Source organism: Taudactylus pleione, unplaced genomic scaffold (genome assembly GCF_031769625.1).
Source record: "Taudactylus pleione unplaced genomic scaffold, aTauple2 ptg000913l, whole genome shotgun sequence".
Classification (NCBI taxonomy): domain Eukaryota; kingdom Metazoa; phylum Chordata; class Amphibia; order Anura; family Myobatrachidae; genus Taudactylus; species Taudactylus pleione.
Window position 1 is genome coordinate 1,111,911 of NW_028285314.1, and position 14,212 is coordinate 1,126,122.

At 49.7% G+C, this 14,212-nt stretch overlaps 1 protein-coding gene across 5 annotated transcripts in view; it reads left to right on the forward strand.

Annotated features, from left to right (window-relative positions):
• Nucleotides 1–14,212, forward strand: part of PLD2 (phospholipase D2) — an 86,439-nt gene that overhangs the window by 6,128 nt on the left and 66,099 nt on the right. Inside the window, exon 1 of one of the 5 annotated variants that reach the window (XM_088459512.1) lies at nt 10,496–10,551. The exons of the other annotated variants lie outside the window; for them this stretch is intronic. The gene's annotated coding sequence lies outside the window, so the exon portion shown is untranslated. Of the gene's footprint in view, nt 1–10,495; nt 10,552–14,212 lie in introns of those variants that run through there. 5 annotated transcript variants of the gene reach the window in all.

Sequence of the window (14,212 nt, forward strand, 5' to 3'; positions counted from 1 at the left end):
TCTATTTTGCATATACGAATGTATTTATGACATGGTGTAGTAGTGTATGTACTGGGCTGTGTGTATGTGTGTATGTATGTATGTATGTATGTGTGTGTGTGTGTGTATATATATATATATGAGACATGGTGTAGTAGTGTCTGTACTGGCTGTGTGTGTGTATATATATATATATATATATATATATATATATATATATATATGGCATGGTGTAGTAGTGTCTGTACTGGGCTGTGTGTGTGTATATATGACATGGTGTAGTAGTGTCAGTACTGGGCTGTGTGTGTATATATGGCATGGTGTAGTAGTGTCTGTACTGGGCTGTGTGTGTATATATGGCATGGTGTAGTAGTGTCTGTACTGGGCTGTGTGTGTATATATGACATGGTGTAGTAGTGTCTGTACTGGGCTGTGTGTGTGTATATATGACATGGTGTAGTAGTGTCTGTACTGGGCTGTGTGTGTATATATGGCATGGTGTAGTAGTGTCTGTACTGGGCTGTGTGTGTGTATATATGACATGGTGTAGTAGTGTCTGTACTGGGCTGTGTGTGTGTATATATGGCATGGTGTAGTAGTGTCTGTACTGGGCTGTGTGTATATATGACATGGTGTAGTAGTGTCTGTACTGGGCTGTGTGTGTATATGACATGGTGTAGTTGTGTCTATACTGGGCTGTGTGTGTGTATATATGACATGGTGTAGTAGTGTCAGTACTGGGCTGTGTGTGTGTATATATATATATATATATGACATGGTGTAGTAGTGTCTGTACTGGGCTGTGTGTGTATATATGACATGGTGTAGTAGTGTCTGTACTGGGTTGTGTGTGTATATATGACATGGTGTAGTAGTGTCTGTACTGGGCTGTGTGTGTATATATGACATGGTGTAGTAGTGTCTGTACTGGGTTGTGTGTGTGTATATATGACATGGTGTAGTAGTGTCAGTACTGGGCTGTGTGTGTATATATGGCATGGTGTAGTAGTGTCTGTACTGGGCTGTGTGTGTGTATATATGACATGGTGTAGTAGTGTCAGTACTGGGCTGTATGTGTATATATGACATGGTGTAGTAGTGTCTGTACTGGGCTGTGTGTGTGTATATATGACATGGTGTAGTAGTGTCTTTACTGGGCTGTGTGTGTATATATGACATGGTGTAGCAGTGTATGTACTGGGCTGTGTGTGTATATATGACATGGTGTAGTAGTGTCTGTACTGGGCTGTGTGTGTATATATGACATGGTGTAGTAGTGTCTGTGCTGGGCTGTGTGTGTATATATGACATGGTGTAGTAGTGTCTGTGCTGGGCTGTGTGTGTGTGTATGTGTATATATGACATGGTGTAGTAGTGTATGTACTGGGCTGTGTGTGTATATATGACATGGTGTAGTAGTGTCTGTACTGGGCTGTGTGTGTATATATGACATGGTGCAGTAGTGTCAGTACTGGGCTGTGTGTGTACTGTATATATGACATGGTGTAGTAGTGTGTACTGGGCTGTGTATGTGTATATATGACATGGTGTAGTAGTGTGTACTGGGCTGTGTATGTGTATATATGACATGGTGTAGTGGTGTCTGTACTGGGCTGTGTGTGTATATATGACATGGTGTAGTAGTGTCTGTACTGGGCTGTGTTTGTGTGTATATATGACATGGTGTAGTAGTGTCTGTACTGGGCTGTGTGTGTATATATGACATGGTGTAGTAGTGTATGTACTGGGCTGTGTGTGTGTATATATGACATGGTGTAGTAGTGTCTGTACTGGGCTGTGTGTGTATATATGACATGGTGTAGTAGTGTATGTACTGGGCTGTGTGTATATATGACATGGTGTAGTAGTGTGATATACTGGGCTGTGTGTATATATGACATGGTGTAGTAGTGTATGTACTGGGCTGTGTGTATATATGACATGGTGGAGTAGTGTCTGTACTGGGCAGTGTGTGTATATATGACATGGTGTAGTAGTGTCTGTACTGGGCTGTGTGTATATATGACATGGTGTAGTAGTGTCTGTACTGGGCTGTGTGTATATATGACATGGTGTAGTAGTGTCTGTACTGGGCTGTGTGTGTATATATGACATGGTGTAGTAGGGTATGTACTAGGCTGTGTGTGTATAGATGACATGGTATAGTAGTGCCTGTACTTGGCTGTGTGTGTATATATAACATGGTGTAGTAGTGTCAGTACTGGGCTGTGTGTGTATATATAACATGGTGTAGTAGTGTCTGTACTGGGCTGTGTGTGTGTGTATATATGACATGGTGTAGTAGTGTCTGTACTGGGTTTTGTGTGTATATATGACATGGTGTAGTAGTGTCTGTAGTGGGCAGTGTGTGTATATATGACATGGTGTAGTAGTGTCTGTGCTGGGCTGTGTGTGTGTGTATATATGACATGGTGTAGTAGTATCTGTATTGGGCTGTCTGTGTATATATGACATGGTGTAGTAGTGTATGTACTGGGCTGTGTTTGTATATGACATGGTGTAGTAGTGTCTGTACTGGGCTGTGTGTGTATATATGACATGGTGTAGTAGTGTCTGTAGTGGGCAGTGTGTGTGTATTTCTACTTCAGGGTCCATAGGGTTCCACAGGATACCTTGGGGTATAGGTGTGACGTCAGTCGCAGGGCACCAAAGAGTTAAGCTTTCAGCCTCCCAGGATGCACTAGGTCCCCCTCCTATACCCCGCCCCCGGGCCAAGGCACCTCAGTTTACTTTGGTGCCCGGCCGGAGTCGGGTGCACCTGTTGGAGTGGGGGCTAGAAGAGCCCCTGAAGCTTATTCTTCATGCAGCTGTGCCTGCACAACTGGATGTACAGCATGGACAGTCAGTCCTGACGTCCATGCTGTCTTCCCTACACCCCGCCGGTACCAGAATGCCGGTACTGATCCGGGGATGCTGGTGGGCGTCTGGGGTCACAGCTAGCGGTGACCCCAGATGCTCCGGACCATGGCCGGATTCAAGGGGGACAGAGGTAAGCAGCGGGGTCCCGCGGTGGGTCCCCGCTGATCACATGGTCCTAAGTCCCCAGGCAGGGGGCTCCCTGGGGACTGGCTGCAGCGTGGAGCCAGGCGACCAACCTGCGCTTCCACTACCCCCTGGGACAGCGGACCGCAGCAGAGCGGTAGCGCTGCGGCGTCCCAGGGGTTAAATGCATGCCAGGGGAGCGCGCCTTCCCTGTCTCACAGCCGGCGCCTCCCCCGCTGCACACAGCCCTCTCTGCATGCTGCCGACTGGTCCTGTGGCAGCGCTCCTCCCCCAGGCCAGCCTCCTCTCTGCTCCTCGGCGGCCATCTTCTCCAGAACGCATGGTGAACGCTGCTGGAAGCGCTGGACGGAAGCATCGTGGTCTGGGTCCCCCCGCATACCTCTCCTCCGCTGTGGTCAGGTCTGTGTATGCAGCGCTGTGTCCTACCAGGCCCTGTGTCTGTGTAGTTGAGTGATCAGCGCTGTTAGTGCAGGAATTGTTATTTCTCTGCATTGTATGTGACTGTGCTAGCGCTGCTGCCTGTAATCTTTTCTTCATCTAAACTGTCAGCTTTATTACTGTCCCTGTTCTTTCTGCTAAAGCCCTTGCGGTGCGGTGCTGCAGGGTGGTCTCTCGCCTATTTAATACTTAATTGGTGAGAGAGGTCACATACGTGGTGCCATCATGTCTGAAAGTGATTTTCCCCTCCGGCTACAGTGTACCACGTGCAAAGTACCGTTAGCGGAGGGGGAGGGTAGCGCGGAGGGCCTTTGCCGGCAGTGTTTGTCCATGGCGCGGCCTATTACGGTTACAGCACCGGTACAGGAGCCGCCCTGGGCTTGTTTCGCTCAGGCGTTAACAGCTTTAGTGGGCCAGTTAGCTCCGCAGCCCGCGTTTACTCCGATGGGTTTGTCCCAGCAGTCTGTGGTGTCGTCACCCATGCAGGGGTTCCCACGACAATTGGTGGTACCCCACAGTCTCCCTATTTCCCCGCTCCCGGGTTCTCAGGAGCCAGCGTGGGTTAACTCCCTGACGAGTTCTGTACAGCACTTGTCGGATGTGTTGCAAGGGGAGTCTGTGATGCGGTCTCATAAAAGGCCGGTGGCGTCTCTGTCCGCTCCTTATGAGGATGACGAAGGGACGTCTGATGATGGGGAGATTCTAGATCCTTACGATCAGGAACCTCTCCATACTAAGGACGCTGATGCTAAGTCCAAAGTATATATTCCTGGACTTATTCGGGCGGTCCGCACAGCCTTGGTGATTGAGGACGAAGTTCCCCCAGCGGCTAAATCTAAGTATGCCTTTTTCAAAGATGTGAAGGGCGATGCCACAGTCTTTCCTCTTTCGGGTCAGTTGGTGGACCATTTAGAGGAGGCGTGGAAACAACCTGGCAAAAGATACCAGCCGCAGAGACGCCTGGCGGTGGCTTATCCGTTCGCGGATAATTATTTTGCGAAGTGGGAATCCCCTCCACAGGTGGATTCTCACGTGACCCGTCTTGTCCGTAGTGCCACATTGCCGATGCCATCCATGTCCTCCCTTAAGGATGCTACGGACCGCAAGGTAGAAATCTGCCTGAAGTCCGCTTATTCCCTTGCAGGGGGGGCAGCACGGCCGGCTATGGCCATTTGCTGGGTTGCCAGAGCGATGGAGCGCTGGGCGGATTCATTAGAGGCTTCTTTTGAATCCGACTGTCCGGCCGATCAGGCGGAGTTGATTGGCAATCTCCGTGATTCGGCCACCTACATCAACGAGGCGGCTCTAGACATTAGTACTCTGGTGTCTAGAATTTCTTCAGCAGCGGTAGCTGCTCGTCGCACCTTGTGGCTGCGATCCTGGAAGGCGGACGCAGATTCCAAGAAAGGTCTGGAAGCGTTGCCGTTTACCGGAGAAGTTCTCTTCGGTCCGGATCTGGATAAGATTGTGGCCACGCTGGCGGCAGCCAAATCTGCCTGTCTCCCGTCGGCCGCTGCTCCTTCTGGTTCGGGACCATCGTCCTTTCGGTCATCTAGGGCCCAGGGCAGGCCCAAACCACAGTCGTTTCCTCGACAGGCTGGCCCTAAGAAATCGGTCAAGCCCCGGAAGCAGGCATGGAGTACCAGACGTCCGGCCCCCAAGCCAGATGACAAGCCTGCGGCCTGACGGTCCGGGCCTCCCTTTGGGGGATCCCAGGGTGGGAGGCCGCCTGCTACAGTTCGCCCAGTGTTGGTCGACCACTACGACAGACACTTGGGTTCTGGAGGTGGTTTCTCACGGATACGCCCTCTCCTTCCGGCACAGACCCCCGGCTCGCTTCTTCACCACGGGTCTCCCATCAGACCGGAACAAGGCTACGGAGCTGCGGAAGGTATTGCACACTATGCTCCAGGCTGGAGTTATAGTGGCGGTTCCATTCTCCCAGAGGGGCCAGGGTTTCTATTCAAATCTATTTTTGGTACAGAAACCCAATGGGTCATATCGTCCGATTCTCAACCTCAAAGCACTCAACAAGTCTTTGCGGGTCCCGAAGTTTCGGATGGAGACCCTACGGTCCATCATTCTGGCGCTGGAACCTGGGGACTACTTGGTGTCATTGGACATACAGGACGCTTACCTGCATGTCCCTATTCTTTGGCGCCATCAACAGTTCCTCAGGTTCGCAATCAGCAGCGACCACTTCCAGTTTCGGGCGTTACCTTTTGGCCTGGCAACAGCACCACGTGTTTTCACCAAGGTGATGGCGGTCATGGCGGCTTCTCTGCGGCTGCAGGGAGTCCGCATGTTGCCGTATTTGGACGACCTGTTATTGGTGGCAGGATCTCCAGAGCTCCTGTTACGCCACTTGGACCTGACCATTGCACTGCTGCAACGGCACGGCTGGCTAATCAACTGGCAGAAGTCCACTCTAATCCCGTCTCGGAGGATTCTGCATCTTGGAGCCTTATTGGACTCGGGACAGCAAAGGATCTTCGTGACGGAGGACAAGATCTCTGCTTTACAGTCAAGGGTGCGCAGTTGTCTGCACAGTCGCCGGGTGTCCTTACACTCGGCGATGAGGTTACTGGGCTCCATGGTGTCGGTGTTCGACATGGTGGAATACGCCCAGTTTCACTCCAGACCTCTGCAGCACCTGATCCTGTCCAAGTGGAACGGGCTGACTCAGTCTCTGAAGTCCCAGACGATTGTGCTCACCCAGGAGGTTCGCCTGTCCCTTACGTGGTGGTTACAGACGACCCACCTCAACAAGGGACGTCCGTTCGGGGTTCCAAATTGGGTCCTGTTGACAACGGACGCCAGTCTTCGGTGCTGGGGAGCAGTTTCGGGTCCACACTTGTTCCAGGGCAGGTGGACGCCGACAGAAGCGGAGCTTCCAATAAATATCTTGGAACTCCGTGCGGTCTTCAATGCTCTCCAGCAGGCACAGCGGTTTCTCCAGGGTCGCCCGGTGCAGGTCCAGTCGGACAACGCTACCACCGTGGCCTACATAAACAGGCAAGGAGGAACTCGCAGTCGGGCGGCTCTCGTAGAGGTCTCTCGGATCCTGGTTTGGGCGGAGCGCAATCTTCCGGCCATATCAGCGGTCTTCATCCCGGGAGTGCTCAATTGGGAGGCGGACTTTCTAAGTCGCCAGGACGTTCATCCGGGGGAATGGTCCCTGCACCCGGACGTTTTTCAACTACTGGTGGACAGGTGGGGTCTTCCAGAAATCGACCTCATGGCGTCCCGGCACAACAACAAGTTGCCGGTGTACGGGTCTCGCACAAGAGGCGAAGGGGCGTCTCTGGTGGATGCTCTGTCCGTCCGGTGGACGTTCCGGTTCGCATACCTGTTCCCTCCGGTCTCCCTTCTTCCACGGGTAATCCGGAAATTCAAACAGGAAGGAGGGACGCTCCTGTTGATAGCTCCCGCGTGGCCCAGACGGCACTGGTTCTCAGACCTTCAGGGTCTGTCCGTGGACATTCCTCTGCGGTTGCCGCTACGACCGGACCTTCTGTCTCAGGGTCCTTGCCTTCACCCGGACCTGACTCGGCGGTCTTTGACGGCGTGGCTGTTGAGACGGCCATGCTGAGGTCCCGGGGGTTTTCCAGCTCTGTGGTGCGTACCATGTTGCGAGCTCGGAAACCGTCTTCCGCGAGGATATACCATCGCGTGTGGCATACGTTCTTCCAGTGGTGTCGACCGAGAGGTTATGCACCGCGGGAGTTTCGTCTGTCTCGGATTCTCGCCTTCCTGCAAGCGGGACTAGATCATGGGCTTCGCCTTGCTTCTTTGAAGGTACAGGTTTCGGCCCTATCTGTCTGGTTTCACCGTAGGATTGCTACAATCCCGGATGTGCGCACCTTTATGCAGGGTGTTCTCCGCATTCAGCCGCCCTTTGTTCCACCTGTGGCGCCTTGGGATTTGGCTGTGGTCCTGAGGGCTCTCCAAGGACCGCCGTTTGAACCACTGGGCTCAGTGGATCTTAAATGGCTAACAGCTAAGACTGTTTTCCTTCTGGCCATTGCTTCGGCCAGACGTGTTTCTGAGTTAGGGGCTCTTTCTTGTAGACCCCCTTTCTTGGTTTTTTATGGGAACAGGGCAGTGCTCCGCACTCGGCCCGAGTTTCTTCCCAAAGTTGTTTCCCAGTTTCATATTAACGAGGAAATAGTTGTTCCGGCCTTTAACTCACCGGGTCTTTCCGTGGGTGAGGCCTCTTTGGATGTTGTGCGGGCCTTAAGGACTTATGTTGACCGCACTTCTTCGTTTAAGAAGTCGGACGCTTTGTTTGTCCTCTTTGGCTTCCGTAAAAAGGGTTGGCCTGCTTCAAAGCAAACTTTGGCAGCCTGGATCCGTATGGCTATTTCTGAAGCTTATCTTCATGAAGGCCTACCGGTCCCTCCTTCTCTGAAGGCTCATTCCACTAGGTCTGTGGGTCCTTCGTGGGCAGCTCGACGTGGTGCCTCGGCAGTTCAGATCTGCAAGGCTGCTACGTGGTCTTCTGTCCATACCTTCGTGAGGTATTACAGGTTTGACACCTTCGCCTCTCAGGATGCTTCCTTCGGGCGGCGGATTCTCCTTTCTGCACAGGAGCGTCCCCACCCTTAAAGGATACTGCTTTGGGACATCCCCAAGGTATCCTGTGGATACCCTATGGACCCTGAAGTAGAAAATATGAGATATGGTAAGAACTTACCCTTGTTATCTCTATTTCTACGAAGTCCATAGGGTTCCACAGGACTCCCGCCCTGTCGCACCTGTGCTGCAGATGGGCTTTGCTCTGGTCACCGGTTTTCCGTCTCCCTCTGGTGAGAATGTGATTCTTGTATGTGTCCAGATCTTTGTTCTCTCTCTTCCTTCTCCTCCTCCGGCCTATGGCTTGGTAACTAACTGAGGTGCCTTGGCCCGGGGGCGGGGTATAGGAGGGGGACCTAGTGCATCCTGGGAGGCTGAAAGCTTAACTCTTTGGTGCCCTGCGACTGACGTCACACCTATACCCCAAGGTATCCTGTGGAACCCTATGGACTTCGTAGAAATAGAGATAACAAGGGTAAGTTCTTACCATATCTCATATTATATGACATGGTGTAGTAGTGTCTGTACTGGACTGTGTGTGAATATATGACATGGTGTAGTAGTGTCTGTACTGGGCTGTGTGTGTGTGTGTATATATGACATGGTGTAGTAGTGTCTGTACTGGATTTTGTGTGTATATATGACATGGTGTACCAGTGCCTGTACTGTATAGTATAGTGTGTGTGTTGGATGTGAGCTGTAGCTTTATGGTGTAGTAGTGCCTGTACTGTATAGTATAGTGTGTGTATTGGATGTGAGCTGTAGCTTTATGGTGTAGTAGTGCCTGTCCTGTATAGTATAGTGTGTGTATTGGATGCGTCTGTAGCTTTATGGTGTAGTAGTGCCTGTCCTGTATAGTATAGTGTGTGTGTTGGATGTGAACTGTAGCTTTATGGTGTAGTAGTGCCTGTACTATATAGTATAGTGTGTGTATATATGGCATGGTGTAGTAGTGTCTGTGCTGTGTGTGTGTATATATGGCATGGTGTAGTAGTGTCAGTACTGGGCTGTGGGTGTGTGTGTATACATGTCATGGTGTAGTAGTGTCTGTACTGGGCTGTGTGTATAATATATACATGTCATGGTGTAGTAGTGTCTGTACTGTGTAGTGTGTTTTAGATGCGAGCTGTAGCTTTATGGTGTAGTTGTGCCTGTACTGTATAGTATAGTGTGTGTATTGGATGTGAGCTGTAGCTATATGGTGTAGTAGTGCCTGTACTGTATAGTATAGTGTGTGTATTGGATGTGAGCTGTAGCTTTATGGTGTAGTATTGCCTGTACTGTATAGTATAGTTTGTGTATTGGATGCGAGCTGTAGCTATATGGTGTAGTAGTGCCTGTACTGTATATTATAGTGTGTGTATTGGATGTGAGCTGTAGCTTTATGGTGTAGTAGTGCCTGTACTGTATAGTATAGTTTGTGTATTGGATGCGAGCTGTAGCTTTATGGTGTAGTAGTGCCTGTACTGTATAGTATAGTGTGTGTATTGGATGCGTCTGTAGCTTTATGGTGTAGTAGTGCCTGTACTGTATAGCAGGACCGTAGCTAGGGTAGTGCGGCCGGTGCCATGGCACAGGGCACCACAGGTCAGGGGGCGCTGTTTGGGCCTGTCAAATTTCTGTTTTATTATTATTCTTGCTTGTAGCTTCCTCTTATTTCATCCCCAGCATCTCCTAGTCTCTCCTATCTCTTCCCTGGCCCTTCCCCATGAGGCCATGGCCCTTTTTTGGGTGCATTATGACCCTTTGAAAAAAGAGGGGGCGCCAATGCTCTTTCTGGCACAGGGCACTAAAAAGTCTAGTTACGGCTCTGCTGTATAGTATAGTGTGTGTGTTAGATGCGAGCTGTAGCTTTATGGTGTAGTAGTGCCTGTACTGTATAGTATAGTGTGTGTGTTAGATGCGAGCTGTAGCTTTATGGTGTAGTAGTGCCTGTGCTGTATAGTATAGTGTGTGTATTGGATGTGAGCTGTAGCTTTATGGTGTAGCAGTGCCTGTACTGTATAGTATAGTGTGTGTATTGGATGCGAGCTGTAGCTTTATGGTGTAGTAGTGCCTGTACTGTATAGTATAGTGTGTGTATTGGATGCGAGCTGTAGCTTTATGGTGTATCAGTGCCTGTACTGTATAGTACAGTGTGTGTATTGGATGCGAGCTGTAGCTTTATGGTGTAGTAGTGCCTGTACTGTATAGTATAGTGTGTGTATTGGATGCGAGCTGTAGCTTTATGGTGTAGTAGTGCCTGTACTGTATAGTATAGTGTGTGTATTGGATGTGAGCTGTAGCTTTATGGTGTAGTAGTGCCTGTACTGTATAGTATAGTGTGTGTATTGGATGTGAGCTGTAGCTTTATGGTGTAGCAGTGCCTGTACTGTGTGATGCAGTAGTGTGATACTCTTCCTCTCTCTCCCAGTCTGGGCGTAGCTGTGCTCTCTGGGATGGGTGCACTGGGAGTGACTGGTGAGATCACAGCATGTATGCAGGAGTTACAGGATGGAAGTGCTGTGATATGTACCCAACCAAGAAACAACAGAGGTGACTCCAGGGCAAGGCCCAGCTGTGTGCCCGGGTGCAGTGTGTGAGGGGTGGGTACAGTGCAGGCAGTGATGTAGTGACTGAGCTGTGTGTGATGGGGAGTAGTGTAGCAGGATGGGGAGGGCTGAGCTCAGTGAGTGATGTAGTGTCTGGGTGTGTGATTAGTTCAGGAAGAGTACAGTACATATCTCTGCAGTGCAGAAGGTGATGTAGTGTCACATAAGTACTGTTACACAAGTTTTAGCTGCACTGCAGAGGGGGGGATTACTGTGCGTTACAGTAAGTGAATAACAGAACGCAGCTGTGCTCATCTACATTAACATCCAGACTTCTGTCATTTCATCAGTGTCTATGTGACATAATGTATTGTATTGTCACACAGGAAAGAATAGCAGAGTGATGGCGTGTGCTAGTGTAGCGGGATATATGGAAGCTGGATGAGCAGAGGAGTAGCAGAGTGATGCACTGTGGTGGTATAGAGAGGAGTAGCAGAGTGATGCACTGTGGTGGTATAGAGGGAGGCTGGCTCTGTGCAGGAATAATGGGATGATACATTGTAGTTCTGTGTCTGAGTTGTGTATTAATGTTACACAGTAGGAAGACGGATTTGTGTGTGATTGGGACCAGGACACCAGGTGTGGGGAAACTACAAACCCCAGGATGCTCTGATAGCTGGCAGGGTATGCTGGGACTTGTAGTTTCACCACACCTAGAGAGCCACCGGATATACTAGCCGGCAGCACAAGAATAGCAGAGTTGTCTATATGTCTTGGCATGACCCATTATTTACTCTGCATATCAGGTGTTTAACCCTCTGTGTACCGGGAATGTGGATTGTCTGATCTGCTATGTCTGTCCGTCCGTCCAGCATAGAGATACCCACTGCTGCGTTCTCCCTTCCGTAATACCGCCTGCATATACATCGGTAACATCGGAGCACATCGGCCCCTCACGCTGCAATGACATCAGGTCTGACCTGTCTCAGAAATTGGCAATCTCGCTGCACTCAAGCTGCGTAGGCCATCGCAGTGGCTAATTTATGCAGGCCCATGCTACGGCGTTTTAACGGACGGGACCGCCCGCGTTTCTCCGGCCGCGCCCGCGTCACCACCCCCAAACGCTCACAGCCTGTCACTCACTCTGCGATGGATTCCTGTCTGTGTGTGTGATCGCAATGCTATCGGTGCATGCGCAGTACGCACCATCGGCTGATCTGCAAACACGGTTGCATTTGCAATCCATGCTGAATCAGGCTCTATGACCCAAATGCAATAACCTGCGAGATTTCGGTGCTGATTCCGGTGGCAGATTGCTTTAATGCAAACCCCAAAAATTGCAGCTTTATATCTTGCGGCAACATTGCCAAAATCTCGCCACTGCCGGCATCTCACGCTGTTGACTGATCCCTCCCTCTCTCTCTTTCTTGCCACGGGCACTGAGATATGGGAAAATGAAAATGTCAGGCCTCCTGTGACTGTGTGACTGGCTCCAATAGGATAATCACCTCTGTCCTACTCATTCGTAAATGGCAAAATGTATATTTTAGATGCTTTCTATGTAGACTACAAGTTGATTCTCGGGGTAAATAAATCTTGTGCCATGCATGATGTCGTTAAGGTTCATATAGTAGTTTAGGTCATCAAATAGTAGAAGAATACATGTAAACTGTGATACAGGATGAGTTCTTGCAGTGTAATGTGTGTCAGCTGCATGTGGTCGCTGGCAATCATCATAGTATAGTGGGTGACAGCATTATGGGGTCATTATTGCAGATCAGTGGTGGGATAAGGCAGCAGCATGGGGTCGTTGTGTCAGTGCGGCTGCCACTTCCCCTATTTTAGCTCACAGCGGCGCGGCCATCTTCCTGACTATGTACTCGGAAAAGATGACGCATGTGCAGAAGGGCAGAAAGCTCTCCGCTAATCTTTGTGAATACATAGCCAGAAAGATGGACATTGCCATGTGCTGTGCGGCGCCGTCTTTCCTTAGACCTAGCCGGAAAGATGGCCGCACCACTGTGAGCCAAAGTAGGGTAAGGGGATCAGCCGCACGGGTATCAACGAATCCTTGGTTCAGGGTGTGCTGGGCCCCCCGGGACCCACGTGCAGCACACACCTTGCATTATAGATACGCCACTGCCCCTGCTGTACTAACATTAGTTTAGTACTCCGCACCTATCCCTGGCATTCACCCTACCACTACCATCATTATTAGTAGCATTTTGTGTGTTAAGTACACTCCCTATTTGAGAACAGATCTTAATATTTTTCAGAACAGGGAACAAACGCTGATGTGCTGGTCTTTTGGAATTTTTTTTTTTTAACGTTTTATCAACAACACTTTATTATCTTACTCCTCTTGCCATTCAGTTTTTCTTTTCTGAAAGATAATGCTCAGGCTCCTGTGCTCAGTGACGCATGAGACTGATCTGGGGGGAGGGACTGGGAATTAGATAATGATGAGCCATGGACGCCTGCACATGCGTTAATGCAATCGCTGATCTTTATGTAATATTTGGACGCTGGAGTCGTAATTGGTACATTCCTACTGAGCCCGGGTTTGGTTTGTTCTTTTTTTTTATGCGTAGGCAATATCATTGCTATTGCCCTTTGTGGGCAGATATTTTACCTACCACAGTAATGGACCCCAGTCTCCTCCCATATGATTGCATTGCTCAACGGTCAGGGACGCAATCAGACATTGGGGTAAATGGCAGGTTGTGCTATTCCAATCCAAATAAAACCCATCTTTCCTACGTCTTAGTAAATCCTCTCCTTTTTACAAACCATAATAGAAGGTATATTTACTGAAGTTCAGGTTTATAGAAGTGCAGGTGTTGCCCATAGCAACGCCTCCAACTTGATCTCTCTCCAAGGGTTGATACATCTCACTGATAGAGGGGAAAAGGAACATCGACGCCTGGACTCCATACTTGAATCTAATGAAGCAAGTCCGGCCCGGGTCCATACCCGCGAGTCTGTGTGTAACAACTATTTCTCTCTAATTTCCGGCCATCACATCATTGTGGCTGCTGCCGTTCAGTCATCCTTATTTCATGTCTCCAAGAAGTGTCCTTTCTGTTCTCAGATTGAGCAGGGATCAGGCCTGTACAGTGTCTTTGGCTGGGTGTAGTTCTTGTTTATCTACCGCGGTGTGTGACCTCCTGCGTGTAGCCAGGCGATGGGGCCAGGCTGTGACGCTGCATCTCAAGCATCTGTGTTTGGTTATTTAAGATATTATTGGGAAATAAAAAATGATGGTAGAGATTAATCCTTGTTCTATGCCTGAACCTGTGCTTTGGCCTCAGTCCGCTCTCTGCCGATAGTGTAGCGGGGGGGGGGGAGTGTAACGCCTTCTCGCATTCGTCCTCCGTCGTTCTCCGTATTCTGTGACGTTGTACCCAAACTTTTTGTTATTACAGAAAGCCTGCCAAAAAAAGAATCTGCGCTTTTTATAGTACACCCCCTGTGATTGCTGTTCCCAGTATATCTGCTCTCCTCCTCTTCAGGACAAAGAGAGGAAATGTGAACATTCCAGTATTAGAGGCTCAGTTGCATGCACTTGTGCGCAGGGTCACAGTTGCGATTGAGGCGCACGGGATACGCACTGCCACAGAAATGTCTTGGAAAAGTGCTGGGCGATGACAGGGAGGCGGATAAAT